The sequence below is a fragment of the Pipistrellus kuhlii genome, unplaced genomic scaffold (assembly GCF_014108245.1).
Source record: "Pipistrellus kuhlii isolate mPipKuh1 unplaced genomic scaffold, mPipKuh1.p scaffold_m20_p_8, whole genome shotgun sequence".
Classification (NCBI taxonomy): domain Eukaryota; kingdom Metazoa; phylum Chordata; class Mammalia; order Chiroptera; family Vespertilionidae; genus Pipistrellus; species Pipistrellus kuhlii.
The window spans coordinates 57,261,134-57,269,789 of NW_023425584.1; the positions used below are offsets into that span (position 1 = coordinate 57,261,134).

The 8,656-nt window shown below is 43.0% G+C and overlaps 1 pseudogene; it reads left to right on the forward strand.

Annotated features, from left to right (window-relative positions):
- Nucleotides 1–2,618: 2,618 nt before the first annotated feature.
- On the forward strand, nucleotides 2,619–3,463 carry LOC118711345 (annotated as a pseudogene).
- The last annotated feature ends 5,193 nt before the right edge of the window (nucleotides 3,464–8,656 follow it).

The following is an 8,656-nucleotide window of genomic DNA, read 5'->3' on the forward strand; positions in this document are numbered from 1 at the left end:
TGAACTCCAACTCTCATTAGAGCTCAAACATTCTATAGCATTGTGACCATTATCATCCTCATCATCATCAGTCATAACTATCAAGAGAATACTTTTTATCCCCACACCCCTGTTCTAAATACTTTATGTATAATAATCTATTTACTCACCACAACATCCCGTAAATTCTATTATGTCCTCTTAGCAAATAAGGCATGCAAGGGTCTGCTAGCTCTGGTAAAAATGCACCACTAAGATCCTCCTTTAGAGAGATCCAAGATGGCTGCGCCCAGGTGAACACCTAGCCGCGGCCGCACACAACAATTTCAATAAAATACAACTAAAATATAAAATGGACATTGCCCAGAACTACAGGAAGGTTGACTGACTGGAAATTCTACAGTGAGAAGCAAGGAGAAAACCAGAAGGAGGTGCGGAGGAGCTGGAAAAGCCAAGGTACGGAGACGCGGCACGCGGAGAGGACGGAGCCAGAGAAGAGGGAGGCCGAGTGCCTGACGGGCGTTCCCTAGCGGAAAGGAGATAAAACTCCGACTGTGCTGGGCCACCGACTGCTCTGATCCCCAGTTTTAAGCCAGACCCCGGGGACTCAGGCTCAGCCATAGGGAGCCGGGCTGTAAGGCGGAACCCTGGGGAAGTGGCGAAAGGAGGTCCCGGCGGTGCGCACATTGCACACAGAGAAGGGACGGTCGGCTGTGCCGTGGGATTGCCCTGACGGCAAGGAGACTGGGGCTCCAGACAGCTCTGAACGCCACCTCCAACTTTACTTCCAACTGAACTGAACCCCAATACCGGGCTCATTGTGGGAGAGCATAGACTGTTTGGCAGCAGGTGAAAATCGAGGGCACCTTTCTCTCAGAGGCGCCGGCAGCGAGCACTGATGGACCCGCATAGGGCGGGGCTGACGGAAGCCAAAGCTGCAGGCTCCACCCTGAAACCCCGTCCCATCTGTAACTGCGAAATGCGACAACAAAATAGATCACAAACGAAAGAAATGGAGGACAAAAAGCGTCTGGATATAGAGTTCAAATCTACGCTTATAAGGTTTTTCAAGAATTTCCTAGAAAAGATGGATAAGGCCTATGAGGATATGAAAAGAGATCAACTAGAATTAATAAGGAGTCATCGAGAAATGATAAGGGATCAACAAGAAATAAAGAATACATTGTCTGAAATAAAAAATATTTTACAGAGTCCTAAAAACAGAAGGGAAGATCACAAGAATCAAGTCAAAGATTTGGAACATAAAGAGCCAGAAGACACTCCTCCACAGAAGCTAGAAGGCAAGAGAATCCAGAAAATTGAAGATAATGTAAGAAACCTCTGGGACAACTTCAAGCGAACCAACATCAGAATTATTGGGGTCCCAGAAGATGAGAGAGAGCAAGATATCGAAAACATACTGAAAGAAATAGTGACAGAAAACTTCCCCCACCTGGTGAAAGAATTAGACTTTCAAGTCCAGGAAGCGCACAGAACTCCAAACAAAAGGAATCCAAAGAGGACCACACCGAGACACATCATTATTAAAATTCCAAGAGCAAAAGACAAAGAGAGAATATTAAAAGAAGCAAGAGCAAAGAAGGTAGTAATCTATAAAGGAGCACCTATACGATTGTCAGCTGACTTCTCAACAGAAACCATGCAGGCCAGAAGGGAATGGCAAGAAATATTCAAGGTGATGAATAGCAAGAACCTACAGCCAAAAATAATCTACCCAGCGAAGCTATCACTCAGAATCGAAGGCCAGATAAAGAGCTTCACTAATAAAAAAAAGCTAAAGGAGTTCATCACCGCCAAACCAGAATTATATGAATTGCTGAAGGGGGTTCTTTCAGAAGAGAAAGTAAACAAAGATAAAAATTATGAACAACAAATACGTAACTATCAACAAGTGAATCTAAAAACCAAGGAAATTTAAAAAATCTGATGAACAATATTAACTATTGAATATAATAGAATCAGAGGTATGGAAGGGGAGTGAACTGACGATTCTTGGGGAAAAGGGGAGAGGGGGGCGTGGGAAGAGACTGAACATAAACTGTGCACCTATGGATGAGGACAATGGGGAGAGGGGAAAGGGCAGAGGGTGGGGCGGGAACCTGATGGAGGAGAGCAATGGTGGGGGGGGGGGGGGGAGAAAGGAACATTTGTAATAATATGAACAATAAAAACTTATAAAAAATAAAAAAAAATAAATAAAAAAGATCCTCCTTTAAGGAAGGCTTTGTTCCTCCAGCTGTCAGCAACTTCAGGGTTTTCTTCAGCTGCAAAGAACAAACCTACCCAAAGACACATCCTTCCAGGGGAGCCCCGTATCAGGTAATCACAGAAGGGTGTAAAGGCCTGATCCCACCAGGGCAAAGCTCTTACCAGGTATATGTTCCAGGATTTCCCAATAGGAGGGGGAGCCTGCATGAATTTGATGTCTCCCTCTCTCAGTCTTGCTTGTTTCCCCTTCCTGTCACATATGCTGATCCCTAAATATCCTGCTCACCTAATTTCTCAATGTCTGCTTCTGGAAAACCCATTTCTAACACTAGTTAATTGATAGAGGCCAGTCATTGGTTGAACCAGGTTTCAAATCCAGGTATATGGACACTAAGCCTTAGGCTCTTAACTACAACTACATGCTCGACATGTTCCAATATGATTTTACTCACGGCAAATTTAAAGGCACAGTCAAGGCTGATAATGGGAAGCTTGTCATCAATGGAGAGTCCATATCCATCATCCGGGAGTGGGATCCCACCAACATCAAATGGCATCCTCACTGCTATGGATGAGACTGGGGATTACTTGCAGGGTGAAGCCAAGAGGGTCATCACCTTTGTCCCTTCTGTGGATGCCCCCAGGTTTGGGATGGGTGTGAACCATGACAAGTATGACAACTCCCTCAAGATTGTCAGCAATGCCTCCTGCACCACCAACTGCTTTGCCCCCTGGCCAAGGTCATCCATGACAACCCTGGCATCGTGGAGGAACTCATGACCACAGTCCATGCCATCACGACCACCCAGAAGACCGTGGATGGCCCCTCCAGGAAACTGTCGTGTGATGGCTGAGGGGCTTCCAAGAACATCCTCCCTGCTTCGACTAACACTGCCCATATTATGGGCCAAGTCATCCGTGGGCTGAATGGAAAGCTCACCAGCATGGCCTTCCGTGTCCCCAGTGTGTGAGTTGTAGATCTGACCAGCCACCTAGAGAAAGCTGCCAAATACGATGACATCAAGAAGGTAGTGAAGCAGGCATTAAAGGGTCCCCTCCAGAGCACCCTGTGCTATACTGAGGACCAGGTTGTCTCCTGGGACTTTTAACAGTGACACCCACTCCAGCACCTTCAATCACTCTCAATGACCACTTTGTTAAGCTCATTTCCCGGTATGACAATGAATTTGGCTACAGCAACAGGGTGGTGGACCTTATGGAGCCCCCTGGACCATCAGCTCCAGCAAGAGGATGAAAAAGGACTCTTCTCAGATGCTGGAGAGCCCTTGCCCCAAAGCAACCCCCCAACACACAGAATCTCCTGACCTCTACAGTTTCTACCCTAGATCCCCTAAAGAAGGGGAGGGGCTTAGGCAGCCCTACATTGTTATGTACCATTAATAATGTTCACTGTATCCAGTAAAAAAAAAAAAAAAAAAGGCCAAAGGGACTAAGGAAAATTTCTGGAGATAATGATTGTTTCTTACTTTGATTGTGGTTCTGGTTCCTAGGTGAGTGATACGTCAAAACTCTTCAAATATTACGTATTATGTAAGTGCAGTGTTTTTGCATAGCAATTATACTTTAATAAAGCTGTTTGGAAAATCTGGGGTGTGATTTCTGTTTATACATGAAGCAAAGAAATAAATAATTTTAAAGCAAGCAGTCATCACCAAAAGAGAACCTTCACTGGGGAAGAAGAAAAAAAAAAAAAAACCCCAAAATGTCCTGACCAGACTACATTTTTAGTGCAGTGATGCTCAGTATTTGGCTGTCCACTGGAATTAATAGAGATCCTATTAATTGGTGCCATTTAACTTGCTCAGGGTACAGTATGGATATTGAGATTTTTTTAAAAATCTCTCCAGGTGATTCTAATATCCAGTGAAGATTGAGAACTACTGCTTCCAGGTAAACTCAATTCTCATTACACAGCCAGCAGTTCCTTAAGGAAAAAGCACTCATGTGTGATAAATTTGGGAAGTCATTTAAATATTTTTTTTCATTAAGTGAGTTACTTGCTGGGGAACATACAAGAGATTTGTCCCAATAGAAATAAGATGCAAAAATAAAAGGGCAATTCTATTGCAAAGAGTTGGCACACAGATTCGACCCACTTTTTTCTCTCTTTCTCCCACCCTAAATTCAGCCTCATTTGGATAACAACACCAAAGCTACTGTTTGGTCAGCCAGAGAATCATACAAATATCCTAAGCTTTTGATTCCATCTTAGTAGCAAAACAAATAACAGTTATACCTCACACAGAAACTCCAAGGCATTATCACATTTAATAAACGTGGGTGAAACTCATTGGGATTGCTATGAGCAGTAATGACTTCATTATACAGAATTAGAGAGATTTAGTAACTCACCCAATGACACTGCTCTCTTCCCTGCCTGTGAAATTCCACAGGGAAAAAAAAAATGCTTTGGTAGCCAATATATATATGTATATGAGAAAGAAGAAGGATTAGGGAGAAAAGAGAGAGAAATGGTGCCCAGAATTAAACTGGCAACCTTTTGATACAGGGGAAAGGAACCAACAAATTGAGCCACACCAGCCAGGGCCGGAAACAAAATTTTTGTAGTGAGTATAGGCCAAGGGGGAAGAGGGAAGGAATCTTTTTTCTGCCAAGGGCCATTTGAATATTTATAACATCATTTGCAGGCCATACAAAATTGTCAACTAAAAAATTAGCCTGCTAGTTCGGTCTATGTGGCTCAGTGGTTGAGCATCAATCTATGAACCAGGAGATCATGGTTTGATTCCCTATCAGGGCATATGATATAATTGCAAAATGGACTCGCTTACCAGTAGGGGGCATGCAGGAGGCAGCTGATCAATGATTTTCTCTCATCATTGATGTCTCTATCTCTCCCTCCCTCTCTCTTCCTCTCTGAAATCAATGAAAAGTATATTTTTAAAAATGTATCCTGCTATATTGGTCAAATATTTAATTAACTCGCCCCTAATGCCTTGGCAGGCCCAGACCAAATGAAGTCAAAGGCTGAACGTTTTCCACCCCTGGTTTAGGCAAAACACAGATGGGTAGAGGTGAAACAGTCCCAGCACAGAAGAGAAACGCTGCTGATGAGGCTATTTCTCAGTCCTAGAGAAACAGAACTCCTAAGGTCCAACCTCAATAAGCCATACGGTGTCATAAAAGGCAAGATAAACGTCAGTTTTTGCCTCACTGAATTCTTTTCTATGTCACTAAACAAGTATATGAGCTCAGAACAGTCAAATGGTGTACTCTTCTGCATCAACTGGCCAGTAGCTATGATGTGCACTGACCACTAGGGAGCAGATGCTCAACGCATGAGCTCCTGAGCTGCAGTCACTTGGCTGCAACGGTTTTTGGGTGATGCACCCAGAACCAGAGATTAGGGAGCCCGATTCTGGGGTGCTTCACCGAAGAATCACCCTCTCACAATACGGAACCCCTCGGGGATGTCGGAGAGCCCGTTTCAACCCCATCTCTGCAGGCCAACCCGAGGAACCCCACCAGTGCACGAATCCGGGCCTCTAGTGACAATATAATTGCTCAAGAGAAGGGCATTGTACATTCTTGAGCAGGGAAACAATAAGATGAAAGGGACTGTTTAAAAACATGAGCCTGTCAGCAAATATCTATTGTAGGTATTATCTCGGCACAATGCCTCTGTCCCCATGTCATGTTTTAGATTCTTAGGGAAGCCTTTGATGTACACCTACAGCAAAGCATACATCACTGCTAGAGACAGGCAATACGTTTCTCTCTTAGAAAGCATCATGATATAATTGCAAAATGGATTCAGATGAGTGTTTCAAAAGAGGCACTTAGGGTGGTAAAATATGGAACTACACTCATGGAGTATTCAATGGTCTCGTAGACACAGCTACTCTTCATGTATGCAACACATTACTGAGCACTGCTATGTGCCCGGCATAGTGCTGGGTGAGGAATACAGCGGGAAGTGAATCAGATGCAGGCTCTTCCTTCAGGAAGCTTATCATCTTTCAGAGTCAAACATCCGTATTCAAACCGCCGGCAGGACTATGAAGACAGAAAGTCCTAGGATGGGGAGCAGCCTATAGATCTGATTTAGATTGGGAGGGAGGAAGAACTGACCAGTCTTCCAAGAGAGAGAAGCATTTAAACTGAGACCTGAAAATAACAAGTCAGCTAAGCCAAAATTAGGGAGACTATTTAATGATGGTAGAGGGGGACCCAGTCACATTTCCTTCTTCTTGCTGTAACAGGCCGACCCACTGCATCAGAGAGTCGTTTCCCTTCTTTGCCGCAGTGTGGCAGGCGTAGTTTTCAAACAAGTGCATTGGATCAGCTGGCGTAGGTGGGGCGTCTTCATAACCAGTATCCACATGCATCTAACATACAGGCCACCACACCCCACACAGAGGTCAAAAGCAAGGATACATACAAGGCTTGTCTTGGGATGCAATAAGACTAGATCTCCATATCTGCCCAACCAGATTCTTAACAAGTTATTGAGGCCTTAACTATTAATAGGTTCAGTTGCACATACCATCCAGATGTTCTCAGCAATACCCTGCTCTCTCTAGGCTGTGTATCCTTGAGGGAACTCCTAGCACAGGGAAGGCCAGAGGAAAGCGCATTCCAAGGGGAGGGGGGGGGAGCCTCTGGTGGATTGCATGAGTCCAGCTAATGGGTCAAGCCGAGGTCACATCCTCTGAGAGTCCCCATAGAACTCCGCCAACATAACAGGGAAGGCACCTGGACCTTGGAATCTTATTTTTATTCCTTTCTTACAACGATAAAAAGTAAACGATGCCAAAAGTACCCGAATATTTATAGATATTTATAGATCAACTGTTTAAATATTACATAATGTAGATATTGGAAGTCTCCCTATTCCACAGCCCTTTCAATCTCATTTGCACGACCATCTGACTCCTGGTAACACATTGAGTGTTTCCCTTTCAATTTCCCCCTGTTTACTCAGACCCGATTTTTTAATTTTTTTATTTATTTTTATTTTTTGCAAATGACTTTTTACATCACATTTCAAATGTCAAAATTCTCATTATGTACATGCTGTCACCTGTTTTCACAAAGGGAGAAAAGCTACCACAATGTTTTTTGGGGTTTGTTGTTATTGTTTGTTTGTGTTATTATCAGCCCAGTATTTTTCTCTCAAGGGCTCCAGAATGAAAAATCTGTGAACGGATTCTGAACTGATAAAAGGCTTAATTAGACTGACAGGAAGATTACCGGTAAGCAGCAAACCAGACATCTGGGACAGATCAATTTCTTCTGGGATTAACTGTCCTTACATGTATAATATTTATATCCCAATTTGTATTTAGGATAATAGGGTTTTTAAAATTTGTTTTTAAATATATTTTTTATTGATTTCAGAGAGGAAAGAAGAGGGAAAGAGAGAAACATTAATGATAAAAAGAAATCATTGATCGGCTCCCTGCTGCATGCCTCCTATTGGGATTGATCCTATAATCCAGGCATGTGCCCTGACCGAGAATCAAACCATGACCTTCTCATTCATAGGTTGATCCTCAGCCACTGAGCCGCTGGCCTGGCTGAGTTAAAGTTATGCAAGGAGTGCTATATTGTGATACTTTGTTTAGAAAAGAAACAGAAATTAAGGATATCTTAGTGTAATAAATGGCTGAGTATCTAGCCTTTACTTGATTGAAAAGTTAACATAACTGAGAGTTAAGTGCAATGAGTGAATGAGATAAAAGCACTAGAAATACATCTTATGATTAATATACTTAATAAGAACTCAAAGATGCAAGGAATAGAAAAGTTTAGTAAACAATATCAGCATGTGAACGGACAATATGCAAATAGTGACTGGCATCTGTTGTCTATCATCACAGAGGGAAAATGAGACAGAAGAAATGGGCTTAAAACTCCAGCAAAGTAATTGACTAATGTCAGAATAATTTTAATGCTAATAGCATGTAAGTGCACCATGTTCTACATGTTCTTTCAAATATTTCTCCAAATTACTCTCCTCTTAAATTATCATTGTCCAAAATAAACCTGGGCAGTATTGCAATTTCCCCCATTCCACATCCTCACTTTGTACACTAACCGGGCAAAGCCACTTTGATTGTTCAGGTTCCCAGGAGGAAGGAACCTACTAAAGGATTTGTTGTGTGATATGTGTATCATTTTACTTTGAGAATAGCAGGTCCCTGCGAGTGGAAAGAGCACAGGGTGGAGCTGGAAGTCTGCAGTAGTTTGGCTCCTCACTGCAGCAAAGACGAACAGTGAAAAAAATCTGCAGTTTCAGGAACTTACCACCAGAGGGGGAATGTGAGCCATAAAGGAGCAGATCTAGAACAAACTTACTTGTTACTAAAAGAGTAGTTAGTACTTGATGGCTGTGGTTCAGTGGTTGCACCAAGGAATCACAGGTGGATTCCCAGTGAGAGTACAGCCAAGTTCTAGGTCTCTA